The sequence below is a fragment of the Lissotriton helveticus genome, chromosome 12, assembly GCF_964261635.1.
Source record: "Lissotriton helveticus chromosome 12, aLisHel1.1, whole genome shotgun sequence".
NCBI lineage: Eukaryota > Metazoa > Chordata > Amphibia > Caudata > Salamandridae > Lissotriton > Lissotriton helveticus.
Genome location: NC_136073.1, coordinates 162,815,547 through 162,832,838, shown reverse-complemented (window position 1 = coordinate 162,832,838; position 17,292 = coordinate 162,815,547).

Below are 17,292 nucleotides of genomic sequence, written 5' to 3'. Positions count from 1 at the left end.
TGCCTCTGTCCTCTGGTTACACCCCAAATGTCAAGGTCTAGTGCAGGGTGTACAGTGCTCCTGAGAAAGATTTCTATTTACTCTGTTCAGGCGTCTCAGCCAAATCCTTCAGAATGTGAAATGTTTCCTGATGTTTTCTAGACTCTATCTCCGTCCTGTGGTTACTTGCTGTTAAGTAACACATTCCTGTGATATTGGTTGTACCTCTAAGCGAGAGGGAGACGAAAGACCCCATCATGCCCCTTGCACTTACTTCCTCCAACCCCAGGATTTAGCCCCATCATCAGCAGTGGACCCAGCACTAACTACCCCTAACCTACCAGGATGCCCCATAGTCAGAAATGTTCACTGGGCTACCTGCAGGGCCCCCTCTTCCACAGATAAGACTATGACTCTTCAAGAGCTGATCCTTTACTGTATGTTTTTTTACTATATCCCAGACCCGCATCTTGCTACGAGGATGTATTTATGGGCCTTTCACCTTTTATGAGTTGTAGGATGAGTGAAGGGCCCTTTTTCAGCTCTTGCTTTGGACAGCTTTAAATGTTTGTTACGGCTCCTATAATCAACACACACAGATACCCAGAGAGTCAGCCCCCTTCAGTTATTACTTCATAAAGTGTAATTCGCATTTTGGATCAGGCCAATGGAGTATTTCTGTCTCACTATCATCTATGGCTTTTAGGTGTACTATTCCACCTACCTAAAGCCTGTCCCTCATTCAAGTGCATGAATGGTGAAGCGTTCATGCATTGCAAAGGAGACACATTTGTGCTCCTGAAAGTGTTTCTTTACTCTTGTTAATGCTACACCATTGATAATTTGTCACGCAAGAGTGATTATAATCCATAATGTGATTTGTGGACGCGTGCACAAGACGTACAGCATAAGGGGTTGCGTGGACGAGGAGGAGAGCAGCCCGGAGACGCCACAGCAGGTAAGTGCCTTTTTTTTCTTATAACTAAATTAGGGAGGGTGGAGGGGAGCGGAGCGGAGTGCCACTGAGTTTTATTCCACTCTGTGTAACTCCGCGTAGTGGCACTCTGCCAACTCCGCCTGGGCTTAGCATTAACACGTCAGAGTAAACCTGGCCTGTGGGAGTTAGTGAAGTGACAATTAACTTTGCACCCAGGACAGCATGAGCTATATTTAAAAAGAGGAGAGAAATTGGATCAGTGGATGCTGTAAATTACAGGATCACAAGGTTCATTACAGGGCACCCAGTGATTAGAATGGAAAACCTCAAAGGAGGAACTAGGAGAAACAAATATAGTCAAGTGGGCTCCTTGCCAAGCCAGTGGTAGTGCCTGTCCACAGAAGTTCACAGTGGTCAGTGGACCTCATCTGCTGCACCTCTTTCACTATCTTGCCCCAAAGCATGTCTGAGCCATCCCTTTTCCCCTCCCCTCTGCACAGGTGGGTACTGTGTCTGGGAACATAATGAGTGACCAATGGCAGCAAGATGTGCAAGGGCCTGAGGAGCAGAGGCTGTGCAGTGAGGTGTGGACCCTGGTTCCATATATGAGGAAGTCTTGTGTAAGATTGAATATGCTACTTACCAGTATGCATCTGTTCTTGGCATGTAGGGCTGCTAACATTCATATCTTAGCATTAGATCGCCGCCTAGTGTTGGGCTCGGATGATTGCACATTGTTGTCCTGGAAGAGTCTTCGAAGTATCCTGAGATAGGTGGCTCCTCCCCTGGACTACAGTGCGCATGGGCATCGGCTCCATCCCCAGATTGTTTTTCGCCATCGTGGCAGAAGATGGAGTGAAAAGTGTAAAGGATGTCCATGCTAATGAATAAATACAATAGTATATCTGCAGCTGCGACAGGCACCGGGGAGGAGGGCGGGCGATATGAATGTTAGCAGCCCTACATGCCAAGAACAGATGCATACTGGTAAGTAGCATATTCAGTTCGAGGCATGTGGGCTGCTAAATTCATATCTTAGCATAGAATACATAGCAGTCCCTCCATCAGCGGCGGTTGCCCGTGCCAGCTGCAGAAACCTGAAAAAGTGTCTTGAGAACAGCCTGTCCTACAGCTGCTTGCTGCTTGGAATGCACATCAACACAGTAGTGTTTTGTGAAGGTATGTGGTGTGACCCACGTGGCTGCTCTGCAAATATCCTCTAAAGGAATGTTCCCTAGGAAAGCCATGGATGCCCCCAGTTTGCGTGTGGAGTGCGCTCTGGGGGGTATTGTTAAAGTGCGCTTGGCTTTTTGATAACATATCTGGATGCACTTAACAATCCACCTGGCTATCCCTGCTTTGGAAATTGGGTTGCCTTTGTGTTGTGGTGCGAAGGCAACAAAGAGTTGTTTTGTCTTTCTAAAGGGTTGTGTTCTGTCTATGTAGTACATCAACGCCCTCCGTACATCTAAGGTATGGAGCATTCTTTCCGCCACCGTTTGCGGGTTTTGAAAGAATGCTGGTAAGTCAATAGTTTGGTTTAGATGAAACTGTGACACACCTTCGGAGGGAATTTGGGGTTAGTGCGTAGCACTACCCTATTTGGATGGATTTGAATGAATGGCTCTTGGATTGTGAGCGCCTGCAGCTCACTGACACGCCTCAGAGACGTAATAGCCACAAGGAAAGCTACTTTCCACGTAAGGAACTGGAGTTCACACGAGTGCAGGGGCTCAAATGGCGGTCCCATCAGTCTGGTGAGAACGACATTGAGGTTCCACACCGGAGCTGGCGGTGTTCTTGGGGGAATGACTCGTTTCAGACCTTCAAGGAAGGCTTTAATGGCAGGCACCCTGAAGACAGAGAGGTGCTGCCTGTTCTGGAGATAAGCCGCTATGGCGGATAGATGTATCCGAATGGAAGTGTACGCTAGATTGCACTTGTAAAGATGCAACAGATAGCAGATGATGTTGGGGATAGATGCATCTAGCGGGTCGATGTCATTGGCCGTACAGTAAATGACAAAACGCTTCCACTTTGCAGCATAGCATGCTCTAGTAGTTGGTTTCCTCGCCTCCTTGATGATGTGCATGCACTCCGGAGGTAGGTTAAGGTATCCAAACTCTAGGACTTCAGGAGCCAGATCGCCAGGTTGAGCTGTTGTGGATCTGGATGCTGAATGTCTCCATGGTTCTGCGTCAAAAGACTGGGCGTGAGGCGCAGTCTTTGATGCGGCACCACTGAGAGTTCGAGGAACGTGGTGTACCAAGCTTGGCGCGCCCACGTTGGAGCAACCAGGATGAGAGTCATCTCGTGCTGCCTTAGCTTTCTTGCGACCAGCGGTATTAGAGGGGCTGGCGGAAAAGCGTACGCAAATTTGCCTGACCAGTTCATCCATATCGCATTCCCCTGCGACAGTGGGTGAGGGAACCTGGCGGCAAAGAGTTGGCATTTTGCGTTCTCTGCTGTGGCAAACAGGTCTATCTCCGGATGACCCCACTGCTGGAAGTACGGGTGGAGAACAGACGGGTGTATCTCCCACTCGTGCATTTGATGGCTGTATCTGCTGAGCAGATCCGCCATCTGATTGTCCTTTCCTGGGAGGTGTTCTGCCATGAGGAAAATGTTCCTCTGAATGGCCCACTTCCACATGCTCTGAGCCAGATGAGACAGCTGTGGCGAGTGGGTGCCTCCCTGCTTCTGAATGTAGTACATCGCGGTCATGTTGTCCGTCCGGACTAGCACGACTTTGTTGCACAGATGTACAATGAAGGACTTGAGCGCCATGAAGATTGCCATCAGTTCCAGATAGTTGATGTGCATCTTCTGTTGCTGCGTCGTCCATAGTCCCTGCACTGTGTAAGTGAGCACATGAGCTCCCCATCCCTGGAGAGACGCGTCCGTTGTCAGGATAATCTGCGGCACAGGCTCTTGGAACAGTCGGCCCTTGCAAAGGTTGTGTGGAGTCCACCAATGCAGAGAGTCGTATGCCCGACTGGTAACCAACACTAGGTCTGTCAATTGCCCACGAGCCTGTGTCCACTGATTCGCTAAGCACTCCTGGAGCGGGCGCATGTGTAACCGTGCGTGAGGGACTATGAAGATGCATGAGGCCATCATGCCTATCAACTGCATGAACACTCTCGCTGGAAGCGAGTGTTGTGGCCTGAACCGTTGGATCAGAGACTGCATGCTGTCTATCCTGACTTGGTTTGGCTGAGCCATGGCCGTCAGGGTATTGATCGTCGCGCCTAGAAACTGCCGGACATGTGCCGGCTGAAGATGCGATTTTGGGTAGTTCAGGGAGAAACCCAGATCGTGAAGAAGGTGAATTGTAGTCGACATGTCTGCGGCGCACTGTTGCTCTGACTTGGCTTGCACGAGCCAGTCGTCTAGGTAGGGGTAGACATGGATGTTCTGCCTCCTGAGGTGCGCCGCTACTGTCGCCAGACACTTTGTGAACACCCTCGGGGCTGTTGTGACTCCGAAGGGTAGGACTTTGAACTGGTAGTGCCTGCCTTGAATAGTGAACCTGAGGTATTTCCTGTGTGACGGGTGTAGTGGAATGTGGAAATAAGCATCCTTGAGGTCTAAGGTTGCTAAGAAGTCTCCTTGGTTTAGCAAGGGAAGAATCTGTTGCAGTGTAAGCATGTGGAAATGTTCCGATAGTATGTACAGGTTGAGGGGACGTAGATCTAGAATGGGCCTGAGAGAACCGTCCTTCTTTGGAATAAGGAAGTACAGGGAATATACCCCTGTGCCTTCCTCCCCCACCGACACGAGCTCGATTGCTCCCTTTTGCAGCATCACCACTACCTCCTGCTGCAATAAGAGCAAGTGCTCTGCGGACATAGGCCGTTGCCTTGGCGGGATGTTGGGTGGAGTGGACTTTAACTCTAGGCAATAACCATACTGGATTAGTTGTCGCACCCACCTGTCTGTGGTGATGTTTCTCCAGACGGGCAGGAACCGCTGCAGTCTCCCCCCGACAGGTGTTAGGTGGTCGGGGGGCAGTGACAGAGAGTCACTGTTTGTTGGGAGTAGAGGTGCGGGAGCTGTTGTTTCCTCTGCCGCGACCTCTGTTGCTGTTATTCCTGTAACCTCCCTTGTTCTGTTTAGTGAACGAGGATTGTGCCCCACCTTTCGTGAACTGGGATTGTTGACCCATTTGTCCTCTGGTGACTCCACGTGCACCTGAGCGACGAAAATTGCTGCCACGAAACTGCTGTGACTGTAGGGCCCCCATAGACTTAGCAGTGTCTGTGTCTTTCTTTATTTTCTCTAGGGTGGTGTCAACATCCGGACCAAACAGACTATCAGGATTGACTGGCTGATTAAGAATTGTCGTCTGAATATCCGGTTTAAACCCTGAGATGCGGAGCCACGCTTGTCGTCTCAGCATAACGCTAGTGTTGATAGCCCTAGCAGCTGTGTCCGCAGCGTCAAGTGCACACTTGATGGCTGCGTTTGAGATTAGCTTCCCTTCCTCGATAAGCAGTTTGGTGCCCTCTTGGAACTGTGGAGGCAGGTGTTGTACGATCTGTTCTAGGGTGTCATAGTGCGCCCTATCATAACGCGCCAAGAGCGCCTGTGTATTGGCAATGCGCCAAAAGTTTGATGCCTGTGCAGCTACTCTTTTGCCCCCTGCCTCTAGCACTTTGGATTCCTTATCCGGGGGAGGAGCTTCACCCGTAGTCTGGGAGTTGGCACGTTTCCTGGCATTGGCGACCACAAGAGAGTCCAATGGCAATTGTCCCCGAATGTATGCGGGGTCCGCAGGTGCAGGTCTGTACTTCTTTTCAATGCGAGGGTTGACCACTCTCGCTCTCGTAGGCTCCTTAAATATGTCCCCAGCATGCTTGAGGACTCCTTTAAGCATAGGCAGTGTCTTTACTGTCCTTTCAGAGACCGAAAAAGTGTCGAAAAGGAAGTCTTCCTCAACAGGGTCGGCATGCATGTCCACATCGTGATTGGCTGCCGCCCTTTCGAGTAGGGCATGAAAACCTGCTGAATCCTCAGTCGGGGATGCCCGTGCATTAAAAGGCTGCGGGTCCTGCCCCGCACCTTGGGTGTTCTGGTCACCAGTGTCATCATATGAATCCGGTTGCACATCAGGTTCATTGATTGGGAAATTGTACTGGTCGTCCTCATCATACCCCTCACCCTCAGAGTGGTCTGGGGAGGGAGTAGGGCTCCGTCTCGGAGGAGGCTGGATTGGTTCCGTGAGGCCTGAGGCGTCAAGGGGCACCCTCTTCTTCTTTAGTGGAATGACATAGGGGTCCACTGGCTCCGAAGTTATTTTCCTCTTATAGAGGGTCAGTTTGCCTGTGTCAGCGTCGATGAAATGCACCGAATCGTCCTCGGATTCGAGCACCTGACGTGGAAGTAGGCCAGTCGGTGAAGAAACCACCTGTTTCGGTGCCGATTTGGTTGAAAATGCCTTGGGCGCCTCCTCCGGCGGCAAAATAAAGAGAAGTTTCCCAGACGGCTTCTCTGGAGTGTCTTTCCGCGGCTGCGTTGATGGTATCGGAGCCGACGGGGCAAAGGCCTTTTCCCTGATCCTTTTCAGCGAGTCGGCTATGGGGGACGGCACACTCACAGTTTGTGTCGGCGCCGACGAGGATGGTCTGATTTTCCCCTCGGATCCGACGTCCTTGTGGGCCTTGTGCGTCTTGGGCGCGGATCCTGTCTTTACCGCCTCCGATTCCTGCGTTCGGGGCACAGACTTCTTTCCGTGTGCCTGCGTAGCCTCCTTGGAGCCGACTTTGGCGGGTTTTGACGGCGTCGGAGCCGCTGTCCCGTGCCGACCATCTTTCTTGGAGGACCCCTCCTCCGGCGTCGGTTTCGATTTCGCAGCATCGGAATCGACGGACTTCTTCGACTTCTGCGGACCGGAGGTCGACGGAGTCGATGGGGTAGCAGGCGCCGTCGGTTGCACCGGCACGGCAGCCATCTTAGGGACACTCGAGTCCTTAACTTTCGGTTTCGATTTCGGGTCGGCCATTTTAGGTGTTGTCGATCCCGATGGTTTCGGTTTCGGTTTCGAAACAGTCTGCCCAGCAAGTAAGTCCGTGGCCGGGCCCGAAGGCGGGGCTGTGGCTTGCGGCAACGGGTCTTGGGTAAGGCCGACAGGCGATCCCGTGTCCCGGTCGGTATCCTCGTAACCTTCGGGGCAGAGCTCGTCCGCTGAGCTATCCGCCGCGGCCCCATAAATCTCATCGTCGTCTCCTACCTCGTCGACGTATTCAAGGCCTGGACCCGCGACTCCGTCGTCGTCTCCCGGATCCGCCTCGACCTCCGTCCCGGGTGGGGAGATTTGGAGATGATGACCCTGGTCCTCTTCGTCTTGGTCGCCGAAGATGTTCTCCGGATCCGGGGCCGCTTGTTGAGCTTCCATGCGCACCGCGCGCCGAAGCTTGAGAGTCTTCTTCGATCGGAACTGTGCACAGGCCTTGCACTTTCCGTCGTCGTGGTCAGGCGAAAGGCATTTGTTACACACGGGGTGTAGATCGATGTGTGGGTACTTGGACCCACAGAGCGGGCAGTATTTAAACGGGCTCCGCTCCATGTCCGAAAAGGCTTGCAGTCGTGTCGCGATGAGAAGGCCTCAAAGTTCCGAGAGCGAAGAAAACTCCGCTTATTCCGGCTCCAAGAGACGGAAGACTCGAGACCGTGCGCAGACAATACCGACGCAAGAAAATCGAGGCCTTTTGGCCGCTAAAAGTTAGTTTTACTTGGTTCCGACAGTAAGACGTCGAGACCACATCCGAACCCAATGGCGGAAAAAAACAATCTGGGGATGGAGCCGATGCCCATGCGCACTGTAGTCCAGGGGAGGAGCCACCTATCTCAGGATACTTCGAAGACTCTTCCAGGACAACAATGTGCAATCATCCGAGCCCAACACTAGGCGGCGATCTAATGCTAAGATATGAATTTAGCAGCCCACATGCCTCGAACGTACTGTTCTCCTTGCCGTGCTTTCAGTTTACTTTGTTTTCTCAGATGGTCATTGCAGGTTGGGATTTTTTCATGGGTTGCATGGAATCTGGTATAGCACATGGTTTCCTCTCACAGGAACAGTTATATAACAATGGTGTACAAAGGTGGTATATGCAGTTTGATAATACAGTCAGTGTGCCATGCGGCTTACCCTATCAACATAAGTCTATGCTCACACTTGGCGGTGGTTAGGAATTTGGAATTCATTTCTCATTTGTGTATGGGGTTCTCTAAACCATTTCAGGGCCTATATGTGAGTGTGTTCACCTCACTTCTAGGGCACAGAGGGAAGTCTTTACATGTGTTTCCTTGGTGTACATGGGCAGTCTGTGCCTACATGTTTGACTGTGCATGGCGTTCCATAACTGCATTTTGGCAGGATGATAACTATTCTTCTCCCTCTTCTGTGTGGTCTATGTAAGGGTGAGAAGACGCACGTTCCTCTCTTAATTTGCTCTTGTACACTCCCTGGATATCTTCAGATATGTAGCTATCCTCTGCAACAAAAATTAGTTTCCTTTCTTTTTTTAGTATTTAAAAAGAGTGCACAAATCATGCCCTAAAAATATAATCATCTGCTCTTTCTCTGGAAGTGGTAAAAAAGTTAAGAGTAGGGGAACTTGAGAAAAGAACAGACAAAAAAGCAAATCCATCCTACTGGCCTTGTGTAAAAGGAGGTGATAGGGATTATGCTTGGTTCTGGGAGCATCAGCTGGGGCCAACTACTTCCACAACGTTGCTCCCATGTTGCACATTGTGCCTACACTACCCAACAACATGCAGAATCTGAAGGACTGGCCAATGGCAGCTGAATGTTGGCCACCACCAAAGGAGCAGGTCCTGGCCTGGGCAAGCTTGGCCCTGCCCTCTGTCTTTGGCCAAAATCCAAAGATGACATTGTAAAAAACATGGAGTATAATGCTAATGGCTACTCCTTCTGTTTTCCTCTCTTTCATCGCTCAGCAAAAACTCATTGGCTGTTGATACTTTCCATATGTTCCCTGCTGGGCAAACTAGCAAACAAGCCATGTGTAAACAAATTCCGAGTTCTAAGTCCAGGGATCTATTGCATTTTATAGAATGTAGGATGTGTATGCATGAGCTTTTACCAACATCACTAGATTGAGATGCCCCAACCCTGGGAGATACCACAATCATCAGTTTTGGACACATCAGCAGTTGAACCCATCACTTGGGAGCTGCGATTATCCTCAGATATTGTCACAGCATTGGTGGGGCCCATTCCCTGAGTGATACCACTATCATAAACAATGAGAATGGTATTGGTAGGTTCCATCCTCTGGGAGACACCTCTATCATCAGCAATGAGCACTGCATCGGTAGAGCCCAGCCCCGAGGGACACAGCCAGCAATGGTCACTACAGTGGGATGAACAGGCAGCAATATGGAGTTTGCAATGTGTTTTTAGTTGTATCACCATATGTATATATATATGCTGTTTGACAAATCTTTTCCCAAAAAAGTCTCATCCATTTCAGCTCCTTCCTGGAAAGTTTTGACATGATCTTTCAAGCAGGGCTGAGAAAAAGAGGGGTCCCAAAATGCATTTTCCCCATGTAGTTCTCCATGGGAATATTGCTGAATGGAATTTCACAATATTTAACAGAAATCTATATCTTGGACCAGAAAGTTTGCTTTTGTGATTGGTGTATATCTGTTCAGTAGTTTTTAAGAAATGAAGTGTTATGTATATATCAATCTGCGAGAATCCACTGAAATAACAGATCCAAAGATAAGATCTGATTGGCTGCCACCACATTAACAAAGATTTATTGACGGCCATTTTAGGACTTGTAGAATCAGTCCCCTGCCATACAAAAAGAATAAAAAAACACTTAGGGGGCCAGGATAGTCATCAGTGATGTCATCAACAATGCAATTTGAGATGTTATCAGTCATATCATGAATGATGTCAAAGAAAATGCCATGAGTGATGTAATACGTGAGCTCATTAGCAGTGCCTGCTGGGGGCACAAGTTAGTGCATTTCTGTGTATTCTTTTTAGTTCAAAACGTTAATGTTATCACTGATATATTCTTTTAACGATAACATTACCTTAACCTTTGCTTTTTCAGCATATATATATATATATATATATATATATATATATTACCTACTGGCGGTCGCCAGTAGGTATATATAGTTAGGATTTTTTCTCTATGGGATTTTTGAAAATTCTATGTCTAATAACTTTGGCGTTTGTGGACGGAATTGGCTGAAATTTTCAGGAAAATGGAACATTTTGTTTCTGAGCAGCCCCTGAAAATTTGGGGGGGTTTCGTCAAGGGGGGTCCGAGAAAAAAGGGGGGTCCCAAAACGTGTTTTTAACATTGAGTTTCCCATAGGGCGGTTGGCCTCACTTTTAGCCCGAACGGCTGAATGGATTTGCACGAAACTTGGCAAAATTGTAGGGACTGGTAGCCCGATGTGCCTTTGCTAGGTCTCAATATATGTGCTTCAGTGGATTTTGAGAAATTAACGTTCAAAAAAAGATATATATCTGTAACAGCGGACCGGGCAGCGCTCCGGTTCGCGGACTTTTCGCGGTACGGAGCTTTGTGAAGCGAAGCTGATTGGTTCTCCAGCGTCTGTGAACATTCCAAACAGTCCGTAGCGGCCGCCATCTTGTCTCTCGGTAGGATCGAGAGACAAGAGGAGGCCAAAGCGAAGGGGCAAATGACCATAAGGGGGCATAGTAGATCCTCGCTGACCCCCTAGGTTTGATGTGGAGGTTTTAAAAGGGCCCCGCGGGGCAAAAAAAAAAAAAAATAATAATAATCGAACGGCTGAATGGATTTGCACGAAACTTGGCAAAATATTAGGGACTGGTAGCCCGATGTGCCTTTGCTAGGTCTCAATATATGTGCTCCAGTGGATTTTGAGAAATTAACGTTAAAAAAAAGATATATATCTGTAACAGCGCTCCGCTTCGCGTACTTTTCGCGTTACGGAGCTTTGCGAAGCTGATTGGTTCTCCGGCATCTGTAAACATTCCAAACAGTCCGTAGCGGCCGCCATCTTGTCTCTCGGTAGGATCGAGAGACAAGAGGAGGCCAAAGCGAAGGGGCAAATGACCATAAGGGGGCATAGTAGATCCTTCCTGACCTCTTAGGTTTGATGTACCATTTTGCCAAGTTTGGTGTAATTCCGTTCAGCCATTCAGGCTGTAGACGTATGTAAATGTCCTATGGAAAATTGCATGGGGAAAACACATTTGAAAGTGTTGAAATTTAGAACCAATTAAAATGTTACTTTGGTTTTGTATTTGTGTGTGATGAAAGTTAATTGGTTATGTATATATCTCAAATGAGAGGAAACCACAGCCATTTTGTGATACTACTGTCTGAGGTACATTTGTGAGGAATTTTTGGTGGTGAATTTCTGGTGTTTGATTTACACAGTACTAACACTTCTCCTACTTTTAAAAAGGTGAGTTGTTAATTTGTAAGGGGAACTATGTTGTACACTTGAAGATAATTTGAAAAATGTTTTCTGTTATTTATTTGCAGTCCTTCTGTTATACTAAATACTTGATAAAGTTAGTTTTATATTATGTATTACTAAAAACGATAAATGAAAGTGATTATTTTTTTCTGCAATTTACAGCAAGCAATTTCAAAATAAAATGGCTCACAATGAAGAGACCGTGGCAATTTCTTTTGAATTGTCCACTACATTGATTGAAATTGACAGCACCAATAATGAAATATTGTCACAAGGAGGAGATGACTTGAATGATTCCACTACATTGATTGAAATTGACAGCACCAATAATGAAATATTGTCACAAGGAGGAGATGACTTGAATGATTTTTTTGATCAATCTGTTGATGGCGAATTTATCGAATGTTTGGAGACCATAGAGTTACAAGAATCATCATTGCAGACTTTTAATGAGGAGATTCCAGATGAGATGATTGAAGAGGAAATTACTGATGAGGACATGTTACTAGTTCTTTCAAATTTAGAAAATTCAGAAGAATAAATTTATATTTAGAAATCAAAAATTGTTTGAGACATTATTCATTTTTATTTTTAATTTATGAGGTTGTAGCGAAGTGATTGTAGTATAAAATGAGACTTATAGTATAGAGTGCAACATTTTTATGTTACATGGTAAGTTTACTCATATTTACTTCCCTTCTCCCACTATATTATCTCCAATGTGTATTTGACATCTCTTCTTCATCTCCGGCCTCCTTTCTCTCACTGTGTGTCTCTGATGCATCTTATCGCTGCTATTTTGTGTAATTACAGAAGAGAGTAAAATAAAATAGTTCGGAACGTGAAAAGGGGGCAAAGTAGAGTACCCCTCACCCCCTAGGCCTTCTCAGGCGGTCCCAAAAGGATCAGTTTCTGCTTTCCTGAGAGATTATGGTATGAGTTCCATATACCACAATAATTTGCATTACAACATGCAAGATATATATCTCCTATTACCAACTTTTGGAGATATTCGCGCTAAGCGCGAATATCTCCAAAAACTAACACCTGCCCTGAGCAGTTCTTAGCCATGTTATCCAATGGGAGGTGGATAACATGGCTAAGAGCATTAGCTCGGTAATGCATGAATATCGCTGAGTTTTCAGCGATATTAATGCATTGCGGTCGTTTTTTATCGCATTTGCGATAAACCTTGATAATAGCAAGGTTTATCTTCGATAATTTCTGACGATGCTTAGCGGTAAAAAATTCGTTGGTAAGCATCGTTAGCGATAAATATCGCTTAACTTTGGTAATATGCACCAACGTCTGTTAACGTTCGATTCGAAGGAAATGAGGAAGTGTTGAAAAACATTGTTTGCGCCATCTTGCCTTTTTTGAAATGCCACACTTTTGTCGTGCACGGCAGCCATTTTAGATGCCTTGACCAGACCCACTCTCTGCACGCTGTCGATTCGTAGCATGGCCCCCCACCCTCGCAAGCATCTTCCCCAGGCACTGGTCACCCCCGCTCTCTGTGTTATGCATGGGCAATAAACCTCTCCCCATCTGCGCTGCTCTTTCCTGAGAATCACACTCTGTGCCCGCCCGACACCTCCCTTTCGCCCTATTCACTACCGCACCCTCTGACACTCCTCTTCCTCTGTGTCCGATTGTCCAGGCTATCAGCTAGCCCTGCAGATGTAGTTTATGGCCCCAGCTGTAAAGAATCACCCCTCTTCAAAGGAGTTATAGTAGATCAAGGCCCACACCCGATGAGATCCGTCACACCACACGTGTTCCTACTATCTGAAAACCATCCTGTATTGTGATTGGGGAGGGGACCGAGCCTGAAGCGGAAGATTCCAGGGATGACTCTTTGTACATCAAAGTTTTTACATTTATGTGTCACATTAAAAATATATAGCACTCCAACAAAGTAGTAGGATTATAAAACTTTAATAACTTATAAATATATACAACAAAACAAAAACAGTAAAAACATTTAAACAACGAAGAGACCGTGGCAATTTCTTTTGAATTATCCAATACATTTATTGAAATTGACAGCACCAATAATGAAATTTTCTCACAAGGAGGAGATGACTTGAATGATTTTTTTGATCAATCTGTTGATGGCGAATTTATCGAATGTTTGGAGACCATAGAGTTACAAGAATCATCATTGCAGACTTTTCATGAGGAAATTCCTGATGAGGACATGTTACTAGTTCTTTCAAATTATGAAAATTCAGAAGATGTTGCCTGGGGGTGGGTCGTCAGTAGCAGTCTGTTGTGCGAATAGTTCCAACGCGCTGAAATCTAGATGGCACGAAGGTGATGTCTAGTAAGTTGCCGCCCAGCAAATAACGGCGTGGGGCGCCGCGGGGGTGAGTGAGTCCAGTAGGCACCACAGGTATTCTTACCGGCATTGCAGAATTACTGCTGGGGACAATGCCTGTGCTGTAGCAGGGTCACAGCAGAAACAAAAAGGATTCTGTTGAAGATGTTGTTGGTTTTCAATTTGAAAACAGTTCTGGTGTCAACTGCTATGCTAATGTAGTGGTTAATGTTTTGTTTTCTCTAGAAAATGTAAAAGAGGGGGAGGCAGTCCAAAGTTCTGGTAAAAGGGCAAAGGAAAGGATCGGTGGTTTGAACTATCAGTCAAAAAGGGGAGGGGGTGCAACAATTTTTCCTACCGGGTCACAGTGTGCTTTCACCGGAACTGAGGTTTGCAGGATTCTAGTAATTCAAAGTGAGGCTGGCGCCAGCATGGGAGCGCCGACGTCCCGCGGATACAGTTTCGTCACTCCACGGGCGACCATGGCAGTCATTCCCCATCGGGGGTGTCTGCGGGGGTCGGAGACTCCCGCGGCTCCTCTAGAATCTTCAAGGTCGTGGAGGACTACTGTGGTGGAGTCAACCAGTGACCGGGCCATTTCTTTATGCTGGGCCCGCTCTTGCCAGGTCGATCGCCATTTTGAGAGTTCGGTAGCTACTGGCGATCGCGGGGTCAAATGAGCGGACGGGCTCCACCCTGCCGGGCGAGACGTTGCAGCATCGCCACAGTGGAAGAACCCTTTTCCGGGCGCCTGGAGCGCTGAGGGTGCAGGTGGGAAGCCTCCACTGGGGAGGCGGGAGAGGCCTGTTCGCACCGTCTCTCCCTCCCAGTGCACCCCACGGCGTCTCGCTTGAGATTTGTTATGGCCGGACCAGGCGATGAGGACGAGGGGGGGGGGGGGGGTCGGAGGCATGTGCAAGACATCCCCCCCAGTGTTGTCAAAGCCATTATTCAAGAAAGAAGAAGTGTCCCGTCCGTCTTCGGGCCGGGCTTCCGGTGGATGTCGGCCGGACGCCCCTTGCTCTGGCCCCATGAACAGGTTCCTTGGTTTATCGGCTGCAGCCGGATCCCATCGGCCCCGGCCGTTGGTGGCCGGACTGGTAGAGAATGTGGCGGGACTACCTGAAACTGTCAAGGGCCACCGCGGCCGGACTGGGAGAGAGAGGGGAGGGTCGAGGACACGGACATTCCCCCCCTGCAACTCTCCAGCGTTGTCAATCCCCCTGGCCGGGTCCCGCTGGCCTCGGCCTCGGCCTCTCCTCCGGCTACACCCTACGTGATGATCTACGAGGCGTGGCAGCAGGACCCGCCTTATATGTGTTGCTTCCGGCTGGGCGTAGCTGAAAACCTGTTGCCCTTTGGCAGTTTCTAGAATGGGGCGGATGTCTGCTGACTTCTATCTTTCCCAGTTTGCCGTTATTTGGCCGTGGCAGGCGGTGGGACAGACACGTTTTGGGGCAGTGAGGGGCGATGTTTTCAGGTTTCTTATTACGGGCTTACTTCTAACGTTTCTTGTTTCTAGGACAATAATAGGTTTTATCATTACGTATTGTTATCGTTTCTTTGTTTGTTATTTAATAAAAAGTTCATCAGTGGCCTACTGATTTTCGTTTTCCTATTCTTTTCTTTCCAGGTTGTTTCATGCTAAAGTTTCTGTTAACAGGATACAGTGATCACTTCGTTATTATTGCATATGTCCTTTTCACTAGGGGTGCTCTCTTGTTGGGCCAGATATCTCTAGTAAATGGTCCGGGTGAAACAGGTGCATCAATCAGTGGGGAGTAGATAGGCATGACAGATTACAACGGGGGAGAAAGGTCCGCATTACCTACCCTTTCACTACTTGCAAAGATTTTCCTACGTTTATTTGCAAACAGGGAATACCTCCAAAAAGAACTAATTCCCAAACAGTCAATGTTCGGACAATCAATCAATCAATGAGGAATGAAATAGGTACGACGTGTTAAAGGCTTGCGTTACCTACCCTTCACTATCTGCAAAGGGAGAGAGAATATTCCTATTCTTCCTTGTTTGCAGGCAGAGAAGATCCTTAAGAGAACCAACTTCGAACAATTCAATGCTCGATTCAAACAATCAACAAGGGGTACTGTGAACACAAATGAACGCCGCTTATGTACATACACATTGCTATTTTCAACAGGTTGTTCCTAATGTTTCTATTTTAGCGAGGTCAAAAAGAGATCCCATTAGTGGCCTACTGATTTTGCTCGATTCCTTTTGTTTTTTTACACGATTTTTCGCTATCTGCAAAGACTAAACAGAGTATTGCGACTCTGTGCTTGTTTGTAAATAGAGAATGAACCAAAGAGAACAATCAATCAAATGGAGAGAGAAGCAGGCACGACGGATTACAACGGGGGCAAAGGCCTGCGTTAACTACCCTTCACTATCTGCAAAGAGAGAGTAGTCCTAATAGAAATGAGGGGTGGGGGGCAGCATTCAAAGCAGATCAGTGTGCATAAACACGAAAATGTTTTTACTTACCACGTACTTGACATTCGACAGCTTATGATATTTGCTATTAAAAAACCATTGAAATTCACTGAAAAAACCATAGGTTATAGACCATATATAGTTAGGAATTAGCATTTACAAAACCTTGAAAATTCACTGAAAAAACCATAGGTTATAGACCATATATAGTTAGGAATTAGCATTTACAAAACATTAAAAATTCACTGAAAAAACCATAGGTTAGAGACCATATATAGTTAGCTGGACATTTTATTGACATAAAACCAATGAAATTCCATATATAGTTAGTTGCACTAACTATATATCGCGCACCCGCAATCCACTGCTGATGATGTCACATATTACATCATTCATGACATGGTCAGTGACATCACTGACGACATCACTGATGACATCTCAAATGACATCACTGATGACATCACTGATGACATCTCATTTGACATCAATGACCACATCACTGATGATATCATTCATGTGACAATACAATGCATCTCCTCACATTTTAATATAACCTCTGTTTCACCCAGTGTTAAATACAGAGTATAATTTTTGAAACCATTGACACACCAATACTAGTTACTACGTACGCACTCACTGATTGCTACGTCTACACACACCTTCACTCATTCACCCATACAATCATTCATACATACAATCACTCATCTTTACAACACTATCATATGCACTCATACACCTATACAGACACTCACAGTCTGCCACTCATCCATGGAGTTACTCACACACCTAGTCAGTCCTGTAAAGAATCAATGACACTTCCATTTTCTTGTCTATACAGTTAAACATAGAGCACCTTACATTTTCAAACATATACTAACACATACTTACCTTCTTATACAATCATTGATACAAGTACACATTGATCTGCACAGAGTCACACACCTCCCAGCTAGCCACACACACACTTAGTCTCCCATACAAATACTTGGGCAATCAATCAATAACCCATATAGTTACTCATATAGCTACTGATCAACACATGCAGCAGTTTACAGAACAACAGACATAATGATGCACAAATTAAGACAGTTTAGTCACTAACCCATGCACTCAGTGAGACACATTTAATCACTCA